Source organism: Rousettus aegyptiacus, unplaced genomic scaffold, assembly GCF_014176215.1.
Source record: "Rousettus aegyptiacus isolate mRouAeg1 unplaced genomic scaffold, mRouAeg1.p scaffold_m13_p_10, whole genome shotgun sequence".
NCBI lineage: Eukaryota > Metazoa > Chordata > Mammalia > Chiroptera > Pteropodidae > Rousettus > Rousettus aegyptiacus.
The window spans coordinates 7,970,374-7,994,208 of record NW_023416285.1 but is presented as its reverse complement, the minus strand read 5'-3'; the positions used below and the strand labels follow the sequence as shown (position 1 = coordinate 7,994,208).

Here is a 23,835-nt window from a genome sequence, read left to right as displayed (position 1 = left end):
GGTGGCTCACAGGCAGGTACCAGTCTGCAGCCTGGGAACTGGGGACCTCCGCTTAGACAATGCAGACTGAAACCAATAAAAACAATACAGGGTATTGAGTGCAAGAATAAATGGATACAGATGTCATACAGATGAGGGAGGGAATGTGTCTGCTTGGGCTGATGTGTACAGCAATGGCCATGTAAACAAAAGATGTAAAAACCAGAGATATAAATAGGAAATTGGGACTATGTATAAAAGGAAAGAAAATAGAAGTGCACAAGCTATAGTTGAGAATCGGATTTGGCTGTGTCCTTCTTTCTGTGAAGGGCAAAAAAAAAAAAAAGAAAGAAAGAAAGAAAGAAAATAGGATGAGTTACAAACTGTCATCAAAGAAAATGAGAATTAAAAATTAAGATATAATTAAAGAAAAGTGATCCGTGAAATAAAACGTTTTTGAACTTGGGAAAAATACACCGAGGAAAGGAAAACAAACTTCATTGATATCCACATAGAGGACATCTTCAATTGTCTTTGGGACTAATAGGATTTTAAGCCAAATATATTAGAAATCTCTGTTTTTTTATCCATTCATTCTGCAAAGTGGATACAATGGAAATAATATGTAGTCACTGCTCTTGCAATACTTACAGTCCAGTGGGGGAAGGGGATCTTTAATCAAATATTTATGTTAGTATATGATCATAACTTTGTTGCCCTATGAGGCAAAAGCAAAGTAAACTGTGAGAGGGCAGCTGGGATCTAGTATTGGGGGGGCTGTCTTAAGGGGTTCCTCTCTAAAAGATGATACTCGACTCGAAGCTTGAAGAATGAGTTACATAAGCAGGACGAGAAGGGGCGAGGAGGGCGGTTTAGACGAAAACCAAGCAGAGCCTGCACCAGCCCCTGTGGTAGTTGGAGCTTATGAAACCAACTTTGGAAAACATAGAGGATCTCCTGGTACTCGATTTCAATAAATACCATATAACCTTACAGATAGGAATGCTGTGGATTTATTTTATTTAACCTCAACAAAAATTTAGTGACACTTAAGACCCCGGTGGGACATTTTGGCTGGCGTAAACCCTTTTTGTTGTAGGAGAACCAGCTAAAGGAAGCCCCTCTCTGCTTCCTTACCCCCAGTGATGTCACTAGTATCAGGGATAGTTTATAGGTGGTTTTGGAATCTTAAAATCTTTAATCTAATTAATGTGCTGAGCAACAGCATTATTACAGCTTTCAATTGGGAAACGTGGTTCTGAACCCAGCAGAAATTTACTGCGTCATCACAGAGATAAACCTGATGAAATGTAATGAAAAGCACAATACTTTCTTTGCTTTGGACTTGCAATTGAAAATGTTTATTAAATTTTGTGTTCTCCTATTCTGCGATAATTCTCAGGCTCGATGTGAACAAACGCTCAATAGCACCTCGGAATGATCTGAATATATGAAATTGTGTTTCAGCGAATGCTCTTCTTCGCCATAAATCAGTCACTGCTTCTGAGAAGGAAAACCAATTTGCTTTTGAAGGGACCACCAAAATTTTTCTTCCCAGTATTAGGCTCTGCATATTTGCGAATCCTGCTTATTTTTTCAAGACCCGGAGCGTGTTCCCTCTCTAGTTAGCTCTGATCCGCCTGTTTTCTGATGCCCATCCCTTGGCACTCATGATTGTGGCACTCCTATGTAGATCCCCATTTCACTCTCTTTAAGTGCTGATGTTTTTAAAGTCCTGATTATATTTTAAACCACAATTTCTAGCATGGCAGACGGCACTTGGTAAATTCTCAAATGCGTCTGTTGATGGATCGGATGAGAGACCAAGGGGCAGAAGAGCTACATCCGCTTGGGCTCTTCAGATGCAGGGCAACGGAACATGACTCTTGTGAACTTAACGAGATAGTTTCCTGGAGAATTACCGGGGCCGCTTAGAGGATGGGAGAGCTGGGTACCAGTGGACAGGACAGGCTATCAGCAGCACTGTTGTTCAGTAGGCGCTTGCTCAATGCAATGGCTAGGTTTGTTCCTCTCTTGAGCATGGAGTTCTGGATCAAATGAGAAGGGGGACTCTCTCTTACTCACATCATGCATTCTAACAGTAATAATAATATCTTCTCACGTTTCCTGTGTTCACTATGTGTTGGGATCTCATCGAAGCCATTGTCTGTGTCCCAGGTCATTTAACCCTTTGCGTTAAATACTATGAATATTCTTATTCTATGAATGAATAAACGTAGGCACACCGAAGAATTAGAAGTATACCTGTCATCAATAGCTCACTCTATACTCTATATCCCGTTCGTAAAGTTTGAACACTAATTTTGTTTCTTAAACCTTCTTGCAAGCGTTTGAGGAAGATTAATGAGGAGATGTTGGCATAACATTTAGTGTTCTTGGAAGAAAGCGTCTGGTGAATGCAATTATTGTGCATTTTCATAATAATGAAATATGAAATATAGTAGCATTTTATGCTTTTCTTCTTTTTAATTAATCTTTCCAATCCTAACTTGCCATCAACTTAATTTCAAAGCCAAAGACTTCAGAGCACTTAGCCTTTCTTAAGTTTTTTTCTCTTAATTTATAAATATGTGTATTTATCGATTCCATTCTTAAGTATTTATCATTTTTACTCATTTTTCCCTTGAGAGTCAGAACTCTAGGACTGCAAGAGATCCAACCCTTGTGAGCAGATAATCAGATTTGGATGTTGGGAAATAAACAAGCAACCCTAGGTTAAAACTTAAACTGTAACCACAGAGTCAATGCCTGTGCTTCTTAGATCATAGTAAGAAGTCTTCTCGTGTAAAGAGGAAAAGGAGAGGAGAGAGGGAGAGAAAGTGATCTGGAAAGAATTTCCCCCTGGTATCTTGTCACTCACCCAAATGACTGGCGATAATTGGACATTGGAGACATTTGTAAGATCGGACAGGGTATCACTTCTTTAAGAAGCTACATCTCTGACAACAGAGTGTCAGTCATTATCTCTAGACGCAGGGGCTCTGTGGCTTGCTAATGTCAACGTGCTAACCTTCCATTATCAGAGAACACAGTGAGAAATTATAAAAGATGGGACAGTAGACCTCATCCAGGTGATAGATTTTAAGACTATCTGTGATAATCTCAAATTCCCCTTTTAGCAAAATAAAGATGAAAGCATGATGGGGCAGGATTGGGAACTTATAAAAAAAAAGAATCGATAAAATAATTGAGACAATTTCCATAAGACCTTGAATGAGCTTTGATAATTTTGTTGACCAGAATAACAAAATATTCTCTATGTATAGTCAGTCTTCCAAGTTTAAAAAAGCCCCCTCTAAGGACAAGTATACCTGTGCATGGACCTGTCTCACTCTTTTTACCTGCATATACTAGTTGCATTTTTATTGAACTTTTTCATATAGAACAAAGTATTTTGCAGCAGATCTAGGTATAAGTTGATGAGTCTGTATTGTAAAATAAATGAAATAATTACACTGTTAAATTTATATGTTTAAGAAGGAACAAGTATACATTTGGGGATGAATAAACTGTATTTAAAATATGAGATAATTCCATAGTAGTAATAGATTAGATGATCATTATAGAAAATATTATATGATAAACGCCCTTTTTCTAAAATATTTTTTCAAGTTTAATGAACGCACAATGGAAGCTTATAATAAATATATTATTTAAAAATTTAGTGAATAGAAATACTTGAATGCTTGATTAAAATAATATAGTTGAATGATTTAAAGTCTGTTTCATTCATTGGTAAGGATCCTAATCTATCTATTAAAAAGCATTAAGCAAGCAGTTGCGATGAGCAAGAGGCTCTACTTGATTTGGATGGATCGACTTTGAGACGTAGCAATGGATTGGTATCTGACCCCTGATTAGTGTTCAACAAATGTAACATGAAAGAAGAAATAAACTTAGAAATCATGAATGAGACCGACGATTTTGAGGGAATAGAGACCTTGCGCAAAACATCTGCAGATCAGTCCACTTAATCCTTAGAATTTACCAGCTCTGTAACTGATCATTCTTGTATTAAGGATGGATAGACTGACAGATTAAGAAACTTACTTGAGATCAGACATCTGGGAGGTAATGGCCTGGAATTTGAACCTGGGTTTGATTGCATCCATTCTGGGGCTTCATGGACTCCCCAGACCTTCTGTGGACTGCCTTCCTACACCCCCCCCCCCCCAAAAAAGAACTATTGAATTCGACTGTAAATCTTTCTAGAGAGACCGCAAATAGTTTTATCAACTTTTCTATGAGATTCATAATGAAATCCTTCATCTTCCTCCCACATGTGAAAAGCTCATATGCAATTGACAAACTAAATTTCATCATAACACAATAGGTAATAAATAAGTAAAGTTCAATGTAGATATTGTGTCATTAATCGCCTCAAAACGATATAGGGTTTGAAGAACCCTGTGCGTGGTTCGATTTTGGAAGATTTTTCCTAGGAAGAGGCATTTGAGATGCCCCTTGAAGGCTGTCACTGTACTTGGGTCGTGGAACTGGCTTCCAGCATTGTGTACCGCGACCGGACTCTTCCTCCTTCCCTCTCCTCCTCCTAGCGCTATTTGCCAGCCAGGATGGAGTTACCAGTCACACGGTGCCCTCTCCCTAGAGCCGGTTACCTACAAGGCCGCTCTACAAACTCTAGGCAGAGAAGAGCAAGGAAAACGCTGTCCGGACGTGTTCCGCTCCAAGCGGGACGCCCAGCTGCTCATGTAGACCATGAACTGTTTGTCAATACTGACAATTAGTGGGCTAAAGATTGCATTGATCACATGACAAGAATCGATATGTGCAGTACTTGTTAGTTATTTACCACTGAGTGTATTAAAGCTCGTAGATTTCTTATAAATCCTTCAAAGCCATCCTGCTATGATCCTCTCGACAACATGCATTGACACTTCAATAAATCCTTTGGACGGGAGTGATCTGTGAAAATCAATACCAGTTTATCAGCGATTCCCACGTAGTTCTTTTTTTTTTTTTTTTTTTTTTTTCCAGGCCAGCGGAGGTTTAAGTTCATTTCTCAGAGCAGGAGACCCGACGTGGTGTGGGTACAAGGCTTGCAGTCTCTGTGCCTGGAGGCGCCGACCTCAATTAGAGGCCTTTGCTCAAAGGATCTTTGTAAATCCTTTCAGAGGCAGGGAGACCCACTCACTGGTAGTCCCGATGACTGCGGCCACCTTCGGAAGTGAAGGGGGGTTAAAGGTCTCAGCGCACAGTCATTTCCGCCTGTGCTGGCCTCGTCTCCGATTCCTCTCTGTCCCCCAGAAAGCTCGAGACCTTCCAGCTCTCCCGCCCCTTTAGTCTTAGACAGCTTATAGCAAGGGCATGCGATACCTGTTTATCGATACGTTTTGCTTTACATTTTGTTATTATGCGAGCAGAATTAAACCTTCATGCTGAGCAAAAATACTCGCAATTTAAGTTCGTATACAAAAACTGTGTCAGGATTAGGACAGCTACTGTAACAAACCTCGAAATGTCAACATCTGCCGTGTAATATGGGGTTTCTGGACAGTGGGGGATTTTCCTCTACGTAATGATTCGGGCACCCGGACTCCTTCTATTTGTAGCTCTGACATCTTCGAGTCTGAGTGATCTTTGTTGTTCAGCATTCCTTCCTTCCTTCCTTCCTTCCTTCCTTCCTTCCTTCCTTCCTTCCTTCCTTCCTTCCTTCCTTCCTAGAAAATAAAAAAATAAAAATTAAAAAAAGAAAAAAAGAGAGAAAGAGAAACACATCCACTTTTTAAAACCCAGATCTAGAAATGATACTTATTTCTTAGGCTTATATTCTAAGAACTTAAAACAGGACCACGAGATACAAAAAGAGATTTGTCAGCGTTGACCTAATGACAATCCCATTCTGTGTGAGGGGAACATAAATTTTCGGTGGAGAGCTAGCCATGAGTATGTACTAGGACCTGCGATGTGCTTTGGTGACAAGTGTGCGGGATACAGATGTGGACAATACACGTTCTGTTACTTCACAAAGTTTGCTAGCAAGTAGGAGAGACATTCATCTGCCCTATGCATCAGAGTTTTTGCAGCTTTTCGTATCATTGCTAATCTCACTGGCAAGACCCCCTAAATCATGATAGCCTTTATTTCTATGGGCTGCCGTACACCTCTGCTTTTAAAGTTAAGCAGTTAAACAGCTTTTAAGGGATACCGAAGAGTAAAGAGTTCGTAATCATCTCACATATTCTCTCTCGTTTTTTGTTTGTTTGTTTGTTTGTTTTTTTTTAAATATATAACCTCAAAAGAATGACAGCCCTAAACTTTCAGGCTTCCAGGTCCTACTGGTCATTAATAAAATCTGCCTGCACTTCTATTTGTCTCAGAGTTTTCTTGGCAGCTGACTTCTTTCTGCCTCTTATGAAAGTCTTTGCTGAACAGCCATATCTGTGTCTTGCTGAAACTAATAAAATTATATCTATCATTCTCTTGGAGATCTCTATGCAGAGTCATATTTTAGATCCAACAACAAAGAGAAGTTTCTGCTGGCATTTTGCTGTAATTAAAGATTCCAACGTTTTCCAGAGGGCCATATGTAAAGAAAGCGATATCCACTAACTTTAGGATTGACTTTTATTTGGCTTTCTTTTTCCTTCCTTCCTTCCTTCCTTCCTTCCTTCCTTCCTTCCTTCCTTCCTTCCTTCCTTCCCCCTTTTCTCTCTCCTCCTTTTTATTCATTTTTTTTAATGATTATACAAACTACATTGAATGTTTAAAGGTATCTGTTCTTTTGTTCTCTAATAATTTTTTCTTAACCTAGAAACTCCTTTGTCATATGGAATTGGCAGAAGATAAAATGCTTTGGAAAAAGCCTACTTTCACCTTTTGTAGGTGAACCTAAATATTTAAATTAAGGAGGAAAGTGCCCACTGGCAAAAGATACACTTCCTAAGCTTTTTTTTTTTTTTTTTTTGCCATATTTTAAAGTCTTTGGCAATTTCTCATGTGCTGGGGATGACAGGTAAATTAATACTTGGAAGAACATGGAAGAAGCAAGGTGAGATGTGGGGAAAAAAAGGAAACTAACTGATCTTCATCTCAGTTTTTAACCACAGTCGTTTCTCCAAATACAACATTTAAAGAGTTCACCAATGAGGGGAAGGTTTGCGTTTCTCTACAGCTCACTTGGCCATGAGAAGGAGAATGAACAATCTGGTGGATTTTCTGCAGTGTGACAAATGAAATTGCTCATTAGCTGTAAGCAGCCGATAATATTTCGTGATTCACCAATAGCTACCATTCCTTGGGGAAATTTATGCCGGGCTGGGCTAGTAATAGTAAGAAAGCAAGAAGGAAGGGGGTGTGCGAAACACGGAGAGAGTGAGTGAAGGCAGGGGACATAGTTCCAGCTCCTACACACCGATTTTTCCTTGTATTTCATCCTCGTGTATAGGATGTTGTTTTGCATCCAGCGCTATTCCTGGTTGGAAGAACGACTTAGGTTATTATCCGTGATTAATTAGGGCCATGCGGCTTTTGAAATATTCTGCATGTGCATGTACCGCTATTAAGACCGTCACTGTTTACATTTTTAAAGGCATGATCACGTTTCGTTTTAACCTTGGAAAGCACGCAAGGCAGAATTTACGACCCATTCTACAGGTGGGACGGTGAAATACGACACATATTTTAGGCTTATATTTCAGGGGTGAGAACTTACAACGGGGCCACAGCCGCATGTGAGAGATGCTGATCGATGTAGGCCTAGGATAAAGGATACTGGCCACAAAACAGTTTTTCCAGCTCTCAGTCCATGGCGCTCTTACCAAGGAGACTCGAAATAGAGAAATACTGTGAGAGCTAACGCGTAAATAGCCTTCTGTTAAGTACTTTTCGTATATTAACTCATTTAACTTTCAGAGCAATGCTGTGGGACAGGTCCTGCTATTAGCGCTATTATATCGATGAGAAAGTGGGGACAAATAGAGGTTAAGTAGCTCACCCTTAACGACAGAGCCGCGAGGGAAGGGGGCTGCAGCCCAGGCCGTTCGCCCGCAGCACCCATGTGCCTGACCTCCATGCAATGCTTCCTCTCAATACCAACAGCTGTCAGGCCCCAAATTTGTGCCTATGGCCTCGAGGACCCAGAGTTCAGATTCAAAACTTATCAGTCTTCTCTCTTGAGTCCCAAGGAACTCTTGCGGAGAGAGTAGAAACGAAATTACCCACACAGCAGTTCCTTTGCAACAGGCCCTTCCCTTAAGCAGGGAGACTCCCCAGATGTCCAGCATCCAGGTGCCCCTCTCGGTGCCCTGAAGACCAGCCCGATGGGCATTTATTCTTCCATTCATCCGCCATATTATGCATGACCACCGTGGGCCTGGCCCTGAGCTCTGGAAGATACAAAGACACTCTGGTCTTTGTCCTCCTGGAGATCAGGGCCTCAAGGGGAGAGAGATGTGGCATCAGGTAATTATTGTATGAGGCAAGTGCTCTAACAGAGGTAGGAGCAAAGTTCTCCTTGAGCCGGAGATGGGAGGGACTAACTTGGGCTAAAGAAATCGGGGTCAAGGCCGTAGAGTACTACCCCACTGCTCAGGAGCTGGAATCTGATCTGAGTCCAGGTCATGGCTAGGTCATTCATTGTGTACCTGGAAGACAGTAGGAAAGTTATTTTTTGTCACTAAGATTCAGTTTCTTACCCTGGCACACGTGGGTGATAATCGTCCTGGGGTTACATTAAGGATTATGGGAGAGGTGACTATGTAAAATCGATTACATCGTCAATATGTGGGGAGTGTAATGATATCAATAATAACCATCGCAAAAGCTTCACGGAGGTTGTGACACTCCACGGCGGCACTGCTGTCGATGCAGGTTGTCGGGCAGAGAAAAGAGAGTGTGTGAGCGAAGAAGGACAGTTCACACGCCGGAAATGAGCGTATACTGAGCTGCAGAAGAGCTTCTCTCCAGGGCACAGCCCGAAGATGCTGCATGGCCCTAGGCGCCACCTGCCTCTTCCCTCAGCCAGCCTTTCCTGCTCTGGCCAGTTCCACACAGTCAGAGGGATCCTCATCCATTGTGTAATTGCTGTCATAGCATTTTCCCTCTGAGAACTAGGCAGTGATTCCCAATGGCCTCTTGAATCAGCCTGAATCAAATTGATCCCAGACTTCAACCCTCCCTTGCGCCCAGCAGCCGTGTCTCATCCCTCACCATACCCTGGATTTCCTCTCCAGTCCAATCATGCAAGCTGCTCAGGTTTCTGTACATGATTTTTCGTCCACCCTTCCCGAGGAGAAGGTGGACCCCCTGCATAAGCATTTGACAGAATTGAGAGAGAGAGAGAGAGAGAGAGAGAGAGAGAGAGAGAGGAGAGAGAGAGAGAGACTGGGAGAGAGAGAGAGAGAGAGAGGAGAGAGAGAGAGAGACTGAGAGAGAGAGACTGAGAGAGAGAGAGAGAGAGGAGAGAGAGAAAAAAAGAAAGGAAAAGAGAGAATGAGTTGTGATTTTAAAGCAACATAACATGGTGGAGCTTGGTCGGTAAAATTTAGTTTTGAGCCAGATAAGCACTAGCTGACATAGAGTGAGTTTTGTTGGTCTAGACGGCATCTAAAATGTTTAACACAGTGCTGTGAACTAAATGTTTGTGTCTCCCATCCCCCGAATTTATGTGTTGAAGCCCTAACCCCAATGTGATGGTGTTTAGAGATGGGGCCTTTCGGAAGTGATCAGGGTTAGATGAGGTCATGAGGGTGGGGCCGTCATGATAGGATTAGTGTTCTTCTACGAGAGACACCAGAGAGATCCCCCTACCCTCTCTACCACATGAGGGCACAGTGAGAAGGCAGCCATCTGCAAGCCAGAAAGAGAGTTCTCACCAGAACCCAACCATGCTGGCATCTGATCTTGGACTTCCAGCTTGCAGAACTATGAGAAAATAAATTTCTATTAAGCCACCTAGTCTGAAGTAGCCCGAGCTAACTAATACATTCAATTTTATAGCTTCTACACAAAGAGAAAATAAATAGATAAAGAAAACCAAGTAAACAACAAACAAAACAACATAAAACAAAACTCACCAGTACCTGGCTTTTCTCTCACGTGGCAACAATTGCCTGGAGCTGGGTAGAGGCTGGCCCTCTTCCACTGGAATTCCACTTGGCTGCAGTCCTCAGTGATCCCTATTGCCTCCCTCTGCTGTAACTAGCAGCCTGTACCTGTACATGACCTACGAGACAAGTGTAGTCATTTGAGCTTTATGTTCCTGCTTTAGAATCTTCTTTGTTGAGAACACACCTCACTGAAGACCAACCACTGCTTATAATGCATTAATGAAACGCAATAAAGTAGCATATGTATATTTATGATCAGCCTCAATAAATCTATGTGGGCAGTGTACTAAGCACTGTGCCAAATTAATTGCTCTCTCGGTCTCATTTAGTACATGAACAAACCTAAAATAAGTATGATTATTTCCATGTTACAGATGAGGAAATCAAGACCCAGGGGGTTTTAGAAATAAGCATAGAGTGCAATCCAGATTTTCTTACTCCAGCCCAATTCTTACTTCTTTTGTTCCATTTTCGCATGATTGTGTGGTTGAAAAATTGTTGGTTATAGGTGAAGCTGAGATAGATACAGTTTCTTTCTCATCAAGTGTTAACGATTTGGTGGGTTCACATACTTAATGAAGTGTGTGCTGCTTTGATTCGATTTAATTTTAAAGTAAAAACAAAACTTGCCCCGAGGTCAAACCTTCTTTTATAATTTGAACCATTTTTCTTAAATGATAGAAGTTTACCTTTGCTCTCTCCCAAACAAATGCTCTTACAAAGTATTTCTAATGTTGCAGCTTTCATGGGAAGTCAGCCTCCTCCTAGTTTATTCAGAACAGTAATATCTTCCTATCTGATTCTTAAGAAATTGATGAATTCAGTCCTCGGAGTCGATGACTTGAAATGTGCTTGGGTACTTTCAGACTGAAAAGGGGATAAGAGACGAGTAATCGACAGAAGGGACCAACAAACTGGTGACATTCGCCCAATGCACAAGTAACTTGCGCTACCCTCGATGTAGGCCCACGGGCAGGGTCCTTGTACCTGGTGCATGTCTTCAGGTACATATCCGTAGCACGCCAGCAGTGAGGTGCAAAATATATTCGTTCCCAGACCCCGGTGAAGGGGCCCTCTGGGCCTGATGACTGGCCTAAGACTTAGCTCAGCTCTCAAGGACGCGTACAATAGGGGGTCCTAGCCCAGAGGACTTTTCTCTTCAAACCTTGGCCTGAGATCAGTGCCACCTGGGATTTGGAGCTAGCACTCAGTTATTAGCCTCTTGCATAAGTCTCAGAGTTGGCATCCTATCTTTCTCCACCATACCCACCTCAGTTCCCTGGGCTGCTGGCTGCAGGCGGACGTCTGTCAAAGCCGCCCCATCATTTCCTAGCTGCAAAGCCTGCGACAAGTTCCTTCCATTCCTTATTCTTTGTGAGGTAATCAACTACTTCAGAGTATTGTCTAGAGATAAATGAGATGGTGTAAATAGAAACCCTAGCACTTGATTTCCAAACAAATAGGCCCTAATTGTTACGCGTTTAGGCCCTGACGTTTGATTTGTTTGATTTGTTCGAAGTCTATTGCTGCCACCATGTTTGTTATGAGACCTTGGGGAGGTTTCACAACGTCTTCAAGAGTCGTTTTCTTCATTTCCGAAATGGGAATGGAGACAGTTACTGCCACGTAAGCCTGGGGAGGAGCCGATAAGAGAATCGTACAAAGCGTTCACCACCGTGCTTGGCACGTGGTGAGCCGTCGGTCTATTTTCGCTCTTGTCCTTTTCTAGAATTCTTTTTATACCCGAGTGCATCTCTCCAAACAGATCTGTTTCCTGAGACGCGCACAGGAGACTCACAGTAGAATGCAGCTGTGTCCCCGGGGCCTGCGCCCAGCCCTGCCCTGGCACCCACCAACCAGCCTCGGGCCACCCCCAGGGCTCCGTCAGAGAGGGTCACCCCTCCCCCTCCCATTCTGACTCCAGCTGGCCTTCACCTCTTTTCCTGGAACTTCTTCTCCCAGAAAGTTTTGTGCATTTATAGGAGGGGCAGGGACTCATAGCCGTTGAAGTCAAAGGGACAGCAGGCTTTCATTAGTGGCTGCTGCCCCTCTGAGTCCCCTAGGCCTTGCCCGCCATAGAGGCGGATGGAGCCTGCAGCACTTGGTCTCAGCTCACTCCTTCCACGAGGAGGAATCGGCTTGTTCCGCAGTGGAGCGGCGAGGCCAGCGGTGGGGGCCGGGGGTGTAGGTGAGCGCCAGCCTGGACGCTGAGACTGAGCTCTGCAGTAAACACCATCTAGCTAATTCACCTGTGAGCGGCTGTAAAGGGACCGGCTTCTGCAAATGGAAACCACAGGCTCGGTGTGAGTCACTTTGGAGAGAGGGCTTGGAAATCAGGTCGCCTTGGGGGAATGGTGAGTTACAGGATCCTGGAATTATCCAGCAGCTTTTAATTGGTAATTGAAGGTAGAGATGGGGCCGCACATTAGAAAGGATTTGGGAGCCTGCCTCTTTCCCGGAAGCACCTTTTCTAAATGGATTGGCTTTTTTCCAAATTGCAGGCAGGTGGGGTTCAAAATTTTTTTTTCTTCCTTTTAAATAGGAAACTTTTCTTTTTTTACTTTTTTTTTTTTTAAAAAAAGAAGGACGATAAACCATTGTAAGATTCGAAGAGGACCTGTCCAATTTTATAATTCAATTTCATATGAAGAGTGATGAAAATTACTGTGTGGTGCTCTTGAATAATGTAATTAGTTCTGTGTGGTTAAATGGAAGGAAATCATTGGGCGAGAGAGAATCAGTCCCTGGGGGAGGCAGGTGTCTTAGTGACGGGCCCCCCAAAGTGCTTTGCTAAGAAAAATGTAGCTAGTGTAAGTCCTCTTGAGTTTCTTACGCCCTGTGCTTCCCTTTCCCGTGTACGTATGCGACCCTGTTATCCTTACAGTTTTATTTATTCATTCAGCACTTTTTTTTGGTGGGGGGGCCTTACTGGGAGCGGACACCCTCCGCCTAGAGTTGAGGATGCACAAGTAAACAAACAAAAGCGAGCTTTGGTCTCCGCCCTCACAAAGCACAGTCTAATGCAGGCTGCAGACAATTAAACAGTAATTGCAATGCAAAGGGCTCATGGGAGCCCGCAGGATGGGCATCCATCCGAGCCAGACCCAGACTGAGAGCGAGCTCAAGGAGGAGCTGGAGCGAGCCCCGGGGAGCGGGGTGGGAGCGGGTTCCTGGAATGTGCAGAGGCCTGGGTGGGCAGGGAGCACCCTCCCCAAGGGGAGGAGCTTTGATTTGTCCTCAGGCTCATGCATATGAAGTCTGGGGAGGGTTTTTCACAGGGCGGGCTGTGATCAGATTTATGTTTTAGAAATGCGTTCTCTTCCATTTCTCCCCACCCAGTCAGTCCGTTTTACTTCACGATGGTCCGGCACCCCCTACAACTACGCAGGCACGACCTCCCTTCAGACTCCCTTTTGTGCTCGCTGTTGAGAGAAGGATGACAAAGTGCCAAAGACAATTTTTTAATAAAAGGTAAAATATATATATATATATATAATAAACACATCAAAGACTAATTTAAGTCATTAATTAATGAAGAAACTGGTAAAACGTTACAAGAAGTTCAAAGGAGAATTCAAAGGGCCACGTGTCCATAAGCCCTGAAGGAACGCTGAAGTACCTGATCAACGGCTGCGGAAGCTGGTCTGTCCTGAGCACAGCGACCCGCCTCACACGACTAATGCGCATCTACTCTATGGATGAAAGTCATTTCTATAATTATTATCACTTCTATAATTTACAGAGCTATAGAAGAGCTCCAAAACAATACACAGTGAGGTACTCCAGATGCGCTGGGAACTCCTGAATCTTTTTTTTTTTTTGCCCCTTTTCAGAGTATTTTTTTACGATTTTTCATGACATGAAAGAAACACGTGTCTTGGGTTCTGGAAGGCTGCCTTCATTCTGAGTGCCGCTGTTCTAATTTGTACCCAAAAGAGTCCAGTCACTCTCTGCTTCGGACCTCAGTTTTTTTTCCTTTTAATTTTTCTATATACTGGGTATCTGTGTGTGATACCATTAGAATAAAGCAATCTGCTAAAAAAATAATTTATGCTACATATAGGCTTGCCGGGTTTCACAAATAACACCACAGGTTGCCCAGTTAAACTTCAATTTCAGATAAATATCAAATACATCCAATAGTATATCTCAAATATTGCATGGGGCATACTTATACTAAAAAAGTATTCTTAGTTTGTCTGATATTCAGATTTAACCAAGCAACCTATATTTTATCTGACCCTATCTGTATGCCGGGGGTTAAGCAAGTGCTTTAGACTATAGTATTCATAATCCAGAAGAGAAGGTCAGTTTGAGAAGACTCAAAAAACCAGGGACGCATTTCCTCATTTTTTGCTTTCGTTTTGACTGATGTTTTGGTTCGCATCATAAATTCTTGGTAGATGTAAGGGAAGAAATCAGGTTTAATACAAAACTTGGGCATAGGCTCAGGTTGGCAGAAATCTAAGTTCTAGAAGGAAAAGAAAGAGAGCGGGAGGGAGGAAAGGAAGGGGAACAGCCTGCAGAGAGGATTTTTCATTCTCTCCCTACCACTCGATGTTTATAGGTGATAGGCTCTGGCAAGTAGATGCTTGTCATGGGATAGGAAACTGGACATTCACGTGTCACAGGGGTGGCTCCTCACTGGCCTTAGAAGACTTCCATCTCTAACTAGCACCCAGCTCCCCGTAGGACCTTAGGCTACCCTGTGTCTGCTGGAGGCCAGCAGGTGCTTCAGGCGCCATGTTGAGTGTTTGGGGATTCCCATATTTGTGAATTGGCAGGTAGGGGTGGGGTTGGGAGGAGGGGATCCATTTCTGGGTCTCCCAGACTTCTATAAGCTTTAATCATTCCTACTGGATAGCTTTGCATGGAATTGCTTTTTCTTTTTTTTTTCCCTAATCATGCAGTTGGCTGGCAGATGAAAACCCTAGTTTTATGATGAATAAACATGGCAGAATCGTTGTCACTTGCTTTCAGTTGACTGCAAATTACTGAGTGAGTCCAGCTTCCCAGGCCACAGACAGAGAGAAAAAAGTGCACAGGAAGTCTTCCATATTTTAGGGGGAATTGGATGCCGGGGTAAATTCTGTCTTTACAAATAAAGTGCTAGGCAGTAAAAGGTACACCAGGGACTGGCCCTTCGGAAGTGTGGGAAGAGAGAGATTGGGGTGTTTGTGGCTGTAGCAGAGGTCGTCTGTCTACCAAGACTTTCTGGGAGATGGTTGTTAATAACCAGACAAGTAGAATAGCAGAGTAGACCAGGATTAGTGTTGACGCTGTGCCCTCATGTTTCCAGTTGCCTTCTCTCTCTCTTATCTTAGAATTTTCTCCCTCTCCCAGAATCTCGGTGCTCAGGGTCCTAGTCCTTCTTTCAAGATCCTAAGTCTTGTCTTTTGGCCTTGAGCTTCCTCCCAGATGGGCCTTCTTCTATAGTTCTCTTCCTGCAGGACCTGCCTGGGGGAAGGTACTTAAATTCCTTTATTTTTCTCTATAAAATGGTAACTTGTTACTACCTCATTTGATAATATTTTCTCTGTAGAGAAATGACATATGGAAAGCCCTCAAGAAGTCACAGAGGGTATTATCTTGAGCGATTTACTGACTACACAACCATCTCTGTAAACACGCTGAATTCTCATAATAACCCTGTGAGAGAGGTAGCTTTATTAATCCCATTTTACAGCTAAAGAAACCAAGGCACAATTATATAAAATTGCCTGAGATTGTATAGCTTTTAAGCGCTGATGCTGTTATGTAAATGGGCATTCTGGCTCGTGGGGCTACATTATTAACCACAATGCTCAGAGCCTCTCTAAAAATGTTGTTGTTATTATTTCTAACTATTCTGTAGAACACTAGAATCCAAGGGAATGCAATAGATGTTTAGTTCCTTAGTCATATTAATTTGAGAAAATTCATAATATATCTCAGCATATTAAAGTATATGAAAAGTTAGAGAGTAAAGACATCATTTAATTTTTTTAAACAGACCTAATTGTTTTTAGAATACTTTTAGGTATACATAAAAGTTGCAAAGATAGTCCAGAAAATTCTCATGTACCACTCATTAATATCTTAAAGTTATTGTGATACATTTGTCACAATGAACTATCCAATATTAACTAATTATTATTAGCCAAAGTCAATACTTTGTTCGGATTTCTTCAGTTTTTATGTAACGTTCCCAGGCTTTCATCCAAGATTCCACATTAACTCGAGTCATCATGTCTTCTTGAGCTTCTCTTGGCTGCAACAGCTTCTCAGACTTTTTATTGTTTTTAATGACCTTGACGTTGATGTGTACTGGTCAGGTGTTTGGCAGAATGCCCCTTACTGTGGGTACGTAGGTTGTGTTTCTCATGGTTAGACAGGGACAGTGGTTTTCAGGAGAAAGCCTGCAGATGTAGATAGAATGCCGTTCTCATCACATTGTATCAACGGTACATATTATCAACATGGTTTATTAGCAATGATGTCAACTTGATCACCTGTAGTATTTGTCAGGTTTTTCCACCATAAAATGATCCTTTTTTCCTCTTTTTGTACCGTACTCTTTGGAAAGGAGTCTCTAGGCACAGCCCACGCTTAGGGGGTGGAAAGTTATATTTCACCTTTTCCAAGAGGGGCATCTACATAAATTATTTGTAACTTGCCTGCGTGAAGAATCATCTCTTCTCCACAATTTATTTATTTACCATTTGTTTATATTCATGTGAATCCATGGATATTCGTTTTATACTTTGGGCTATCATCCAATATGATGTTATTTATCTCTTTATTCAAATTGTTCCGTTGGCCATTAGAAGCTTTTTCCGTTTGCTCCTGTGTCCCACATCCTTGTCGGTGTGTGTGTGTGTGTGTGTGTGTGTGTGCGCGCGTGTGTGTGCGTGTGTGTGTTTGGGCATTCCTTACTTTCTGACACTACAGGGTACTCCCGGCTCATCTGATATATTCCCTGCCCCAGCTTTGGAATTAGACTTTTTTTTATGGATCTCTGGTTCCTTTTTCGGAGAATCTGGGTGGTGGGTGTCGTCATTACTACTGAATGTTACTCCTTTTGGATCCTCTCAGCAGAGTTTGGAAATCTATGTATGTAGAGTAACCCCATTAAATGTTTTTAATCACATGCTTCCCAAACTTCCTTCGATATAGGCCTCCCCCAAATGCCCCAAACATTGCTTCACACTTCTCAGAACATTGGTATTCCATGGAATCCCAATGCACCACATGGTACTATAGCATTCATGTATCTGGATTTCAACAAGTATTACTAACTGTAGCTACAGTCGTAATAATAGTTACCACTTATTAGCTAGGCACAGTGCTGGTTGGACGGTGGGGTGGTACGATAGACTCCTAGGCCTCTAGCTATTCTCAAGAGATTCAGAGTCCAGTGGAAAACAAGCTAACAAAGGAACAATTAGATATCAGCATCGTAAGTGACACACTAGAAAGAAAGCCAGCGAGTTCTGGGCACCCGTATGAGGACCCGCACTGCCCAAATGACTGCCCCAGCTTTCTGCCTTCCACGTGACCTCCCCCAGTCCAAGCAAGCCACCTAAAATGCTCCTAGGAAGGTATCTCTCTCTTTCTGATATCCCTTCAAGGGCTTTTAATCGGCCCCAGGAAAAAGGGATAGAACGAGAGTGAGCTGGGCGAGGAGATGGGCAAGGAAGCTCGGGGACAGGTGTGAAGGAGGCGTTTGCTCTCAGACATGACCTTGCGCTTGAACGGCCCTGACGGTGAGTGCCTCCTCACGTTTCCCCCAAACTTCGCGAGGTGACCTACGGCAAGGCCTCTTACGACCGAGTCTCCGCTTCCTGTGTTCCCTCTAGCTGCCCCCTCACCGTGGGCCCTCTCTTCCCGTAGCCACACCTAACATCCCTGTCTTCCCCAGGCTCCTTCTCACTTCTGGACCTTCACTGAAAGTTCTAGATGTTTCTGGAACAACGTTTCTTCTCTTCTTTATCTGACCAATCTCTACTCATTCCGCAGGTTTTGAGTAAAGGTTTCTTGTTTCGAGATTTACCTGCTGTCAACTCCTGCTCTCCTTCAAGTCCTTGTTTGCAAGTATGGCTTTCCATAGCGCCCTCTACTGGCCCATGGAGGCACTCACTACATTGATTCGTCTGCTCGGCTGACTGTCTTCTCCGTCTGGGTTTGTTTGATGGAAAAACCAAAGCAACCTTGCTCACCGTTAATTCCCAGTGCCTGATACTTGGTCGTGTTGCTCAATACTCTACTGTTGAGTGAGTGAACACATGAATGTATCGGGGAACGTATTCACACTAGGCATCCCGGAGGACTCTTAGGGGCTGATAAGGCTTGAGTTAAGTCAAGAGGTGAAAAGATAAGGCTTCCATAAGCCTGAGAACATTAATAACCAGTTGATCCATATGAGACTGTAATTTCTGTTAAGTCAAAAATGGTTGAATATTTATAAGGGTCAACCTGATAATAGCTAACATTATTGAATATTTAGTATGTATTTTAAGCTCTTTACATGTATTCAATCATTATCGATGTTATCAAACCAATTAGGAAGACACTCCAGTTATTTACATTTGACCAGGGAAGCAAATGAGTCACAGAGAAGTTAAGTAACATACCAATGTCACGCAGCCAAATAACAAAGCCAGGGCTCCAGCTGAGGATGCCTGCTTCAGGACTCTGAGCCCTTAGCCAAAATCCTGAAAGCCAGGAAGGTGGGACACATGGAGGGGCCTTAAGGAGGTTCTAAGAAAATGAGATATGCACTTTTCAGAGAGATCTGTTGGACAGACTGGAGGTACAGGGATGGCTGGGGAGGAGCTGTAGCCATATCAAGGTGATCGTCTTGAGATTATCACTTAGGGCATCTTCTGGCCTCTGCCTTCTGCCAACCAAGGTCGTACAGGTCTGCCTTCAGGATGTGCAGGCAGCAGCCTGGCATTTTTAAGGGTTTAAAGCCAAACCCTCCCAGCTCTGTCCCAGGGTGTTGGTCTGACACTGAGTAACCCACCAGAGGCCATATGTTTGTGCTGTGTGCTATTGGCTTTCAGGTCTTTAGTGGATTCCAAAAGGGTCCTTTTCTGGCAAGAGAGAGGATTGCTTCTCCCTTTTGACAAGGCTCTTCTCCTGGAAGTATGCAAACAAATTTAGAATACGGTAATATTTACTAAAAGAGGCAATGTGGCTTCATGGCCTTTAGCCATTAAATCTAAGATTTTACTGAGATTGCTGGGAAAGGAGATTCAGGTCTTAGACAAGTGGTTTAATCGCTCCAATGATCCTAGGTGATTTTCGAAGACCTCAGTTAGCTTCGACATCTGTAAACGTGTGCATGACCCACCTGCTCCGCCTCCTTCCGGCCGCCCCGAATCTCCAGTCCACATGGTGATTTTTGCCCCCACTGTGGTCCAGATGCTCACCACACATGATTCAGACTGGAGCTCTGCACAGCTCGCTCCAAAAACATGTTGTGTATTCTGCCCAAAGGGAGGTTACAAATAGGAATCATTATAAATCTCTTTGTAACAATTTGTGAATTATTTACATGCAGGATGTAGATCTGTTCAGATGTTTCTATTTCCATGAACAAAACATGCTGCCTTTTGTGTGTATAAATGACTGCTTATTAGACACAAATCCCTTTAACTGGAGCAAAAACACATCTTGGATAAAGACCCAAGTAATCAGAACTAAGAAGCTTGAAATGACAACCCCTGGAGCCGATGGGTTGATGGCTTGGGCTTCAAATGGAATTCCACCTCCTAAGTATAATTACATGCAAAACCCCACCTGAAGGAACACTGAGGACCTGACATTAAACTACAGACGCCAGAATGTTCAGAATTGAGGCTCTGAAGTTACCAGGCACGTCCTGCCCTGGCTAGAGGATGCTTTGGAGCTGTTCTCGCCTCCGGGGGCAGGAGATGTGTGTAATCTCAACCATAAGGTCCAGGAAAAATGGGGACAAAAGAAACACATAGGTCACTTTTCAGCCATGTCCCTTTTGTCAGCTGAAGGAAACCTGTTGACACTATGGAACATGTTTAGAAATAAAGTTTTCTGATTCAGAAAATAAATGCGTGAGCTGTACAAAGGAAACAGCTGCCATTGACCTTGACTTATATAACCCGAAATCCTGTTACAATGTTCATCAGTCAAGGTGGGCTATTCCTTGGGGGCTCAATGCCTTTCCTTTGGGATGTGAGGAAGGCTTATCATCTGGAGAGGGAAAATCAGGACACCCCATCCCCAGATCAGAGCTTGTCTTCCTGCACTGAGGCAACTCTTTTGCTCTCTTGCAAATATATGAAGAAATAAATGGCAGATCCCTTCAGAGGCAGCAAAATGGGCCAGAATGGGTGTCCGAGGCGGGAATCAGCTCATCCGACAAATCTGTAAAATAGGAACAACACATTCCTTCCAGGGTTTCAGAGTGGGGAGGGTCTTTTTTCTTTTTACACATTTATCTGTTATTTATTCTGTGGTACTTACAGTAGCAGGATGCCCTGGAAAGACAAAGTAGATTACTATACATGGAAGGAGGAGGAACTGAGGAGGGACCCTCATTCATGAGCAACCATGATGGGCCATTATATTTAGATCGTATTACAGAAATTTACCTGGTTTCATAAAAATCTAGGAGATAGGCTTTCTATTGACAAGGCAACAGCTCAGAGAAGTTAAGTGACTTACTTAACGTCACACAGCAAGTATGGGATAGAGATGAGATTTGAACTCCCAAACCCACGCTTATTTCTATCACAGCTAGTGGAAAACACTTTTAAAGTGTATTCATAGACTGCATCATAACCTTCTTCCTCTTATTTCCCTTTTTAGGACTTCTTGCAAGAGTTTTTATAATTCTTGGCTGCAAGTCACAGGGCAGAGAGTTATTTTAATGGTAGAGATGGCCGGAGTTAGGAGAAGGGGACATGGATTACTGGGAGGGATGCCAGATTTTCACATTTATCTGCCCAGGTTGGCAGGGCAATATCTATAGGCTCAGTACTTTCTGATAATCATGATGCATTTTTTTTTTTTTAAGAAAATGAGAAAGTCACTTAGAAAAAGTAATTAGATAATTGGTTCTGAGGAAGGGACTTACTAGACCAGGAACAGTTTTCAACTCCGTGACACTTTTCATCTGCTTTAGAATATGAATCAGCTCTTAAGGAATTTTCCTATGTGTTGTGGTGAATATGTCTTTCCTATACTGCAGAAGAGAAATAGAATCTCATAGCTAGGACTCAAGTCAGATCAAATATAAAGAATAAAAAATTAGTGTGTGTGTGTGGGAGGGGCACATCAATACCTATCTCATAGGGTCGTTATGAGAATTAAATATTTGCAAAGCACTTAAGACAGGGCCTGGCGCATAGTAGGAATGTAAGTATTTGTTAAGTACAGGCAATGGGTTGTCCTGCTTGGTTTTTACTGGAACATGAATTCCTAGCACATATCACTGTCATGTAGTAATTGCTCAATAAAATTTCGGTGAATGAACAGCTCAAGGTAACTAAAATGATTTCGAAATATGTCAAATTCTCTAATTCACACCCATTCTGTTTCTCACAAAGTGTGTATGTGTTAAGGCGTTAGGAATACAGAACACTGCAGAATCAAGATTGAGATGGTTCAGCTCCTCTTCTCCAAAATTGAGAATTCATCTATTTAAGTCTCTAAAATAAATCAATAAATTTAAGAGAGAACTATTGTTATTTCAAAAATGTTAGGAGCTTCAAGTTTTAACCATGTACGTGTACACCATTTTACGTGACTCGCTGAAATACTCGAGGTAGTTGATGAGATGAACATATAGAAGTTATTGTGTTTCTAGAGGTTACAGGTAAGCACTTCCTGATACCCGAAGGGTCCATTGGTAATCGTCAATAAAGTGTTGGTTTTATGCAGCTCCCAACCCCCTTTCCAACAGCAGGAACGAGAGAGGTGCTACAACAAATTACTTGATTAGCTGTCTTTCAAAATTAAATTGGTTCTGATCTGGATGTTGTAAAAAAAAAAAAAAAAAAAAAAAAAAAAACCACCCAACATCTAAGGCCTGGGGAAGATTACAGTGTTTATAAATCAAAAGCAGCTGCTTCTATTCGTAATGGCACTTTTTTTTTTTTTTTTTTATTGAATCCTGATTTGACAATCCTCCTCCGAGATCTGAGTTCACTACAAATGTGAAAGCCAGGCAAAACATTAAAACACAAAGAAGAGGTTGTATCATGGAAAAACCTACAACGCCCTGCACCTTAGGGGTGGTGTGAGATGTTGGCTTGGCTGTCCGCGGAGCAGGATACCCCAGCAGATGATCAGGGCAGGTGGATGTGTAAATAGATTTCTGGAGCCAGGCCCTTGGGCCTCCATAGCGAACGGAAGTCCGCAGAGCAGAAAGGATGGTGAGACGAGGCTGGTGCTCTCTCCACGCATGGTTCTAAGGCCTGTGATTCCTCTTCATGTCCCTGCTGAGGGTCCCACAGTTTAATAAGAGGCTCTTTTGTGGTTGCCGCATTGCTTTAGGTTCTGGGCATTTTTATGTTTCTCGTTTATTCTCCAAAGTAACTTTGCACGAGTGTTGAGCTTAGCTCTGGGTTACCTAGAACAACAACTAGATAGCTCAGAGGATGAATATATCCTGTGCTACCATCCAGTGAGCCTACAAACTGAGAATTCAGGGCATTCTAACCTCTGAAACTTTCTACCCAGTCGGCGAGGAAAAAAGATATTAGTTCCATGATTCTGCTTTGTATTGTGTAGCATGACTGAGGAGTCACGCAGACCTGAGTGTGAATCCTGCCTTCATCTCTTCATAGTTTTATCACGCTGGTGAAACCGGCCCGCGCTCCTAGTCTCAGTTTGTAAAATGTGACCAGAAGGGCAACGTAGAAGACGTGTTGCGAGGACTCCGCGTCCGTACGTAGTGGGCGCTTTAATCACCGCTTCCTCTTACTGATCGTAGAACTCCGCACAGGGCATAAGGGGCGACATTGCATTTGGGGTCACCCGCTAGGTGTTCTTGAGTGGATAACTAACGCTCTTTGCGCCTCGGTTCCTCATCTGTGAAACGGGGCTAACAAGCTCTTCTCGTGGAGTTTCGGGGACGACTGAACGAAGCGTTTGCTGAGTGTCTGGAACGTAGTAAGCGCTGAATAAATGGATTAACGGTAGCTGTGCTATTCTCGTTATTGCCGCTTGAGGACCCTACTACGCGTAGAAATGAAATGACGCGTTTCCCTCAGGTCGTGTGTGTCACTCTGTTGCCTGCATTTCACAGCGTTGGGAAGTTTTGCTTATCTTTTTGCCTGTTCCTTATCTCGCTCCCTTTCTAGATTGTGGCCAGAACGCATTTTCTCGTCCAGTTCTCTGCAGTTTCCTCCACTTCCTAGTTCGTGTCTGACTCATCCCGGGCACAAGATCAGTACGGTGGCGTGAATGAACGAATGGATGGATGGATGGATGGATGGACGGATGGACGGACGGAGGCCTTAGGCAAAACACCCCTTCCTCCATCCCTTTGGGACCCGCGGGCCACTGCTCAGTGGCCCCGTCTGCCTGATGCCTGATTGATTGTCCTGCTGTGCCGTCACCCTCTGAGAAGAGTCCCTCCACCTCTCTGCATCTTCTCAGGCCACCTCCTCCCCCCACCAGTGTGTGCACAGGGAATGCAAACTAATTTAACCAAAGCCAAACATAATTAGGAGAGTAAATCTGCTGCTGCTGCTGCTGGAGCAGCAAAAAAAAAAAAAAAAAAAAAAAAAAAAAAAAA

General features: G+C 43.0%; 1 protein-coding gene and 1 long non-coding RNA gene across 11 annotated transcripts in view; both read left to right on the top strand.

The window, feature by feature from the left end:
- The window catches only part of LDB2 (LIM domain binding 2), a 333,966-nt gene that overhangs the window by 69,293 nt on the left and 240,838 nt on the right, over nucleotides 1-23,835 (top strand). The window lies entirely within an intron of this gene.
- Nucleotides 354-23,835, top strand: LOC118608650. Its single transcript, XR_004953044.1, has 3 exons — nucleotides 354-364; nucleotides 809-813; nucleotides 9,510-23,835. It is a non-coding gene; the product is annotated as an uncharacterized LOC118608650 (long non-coding RNA).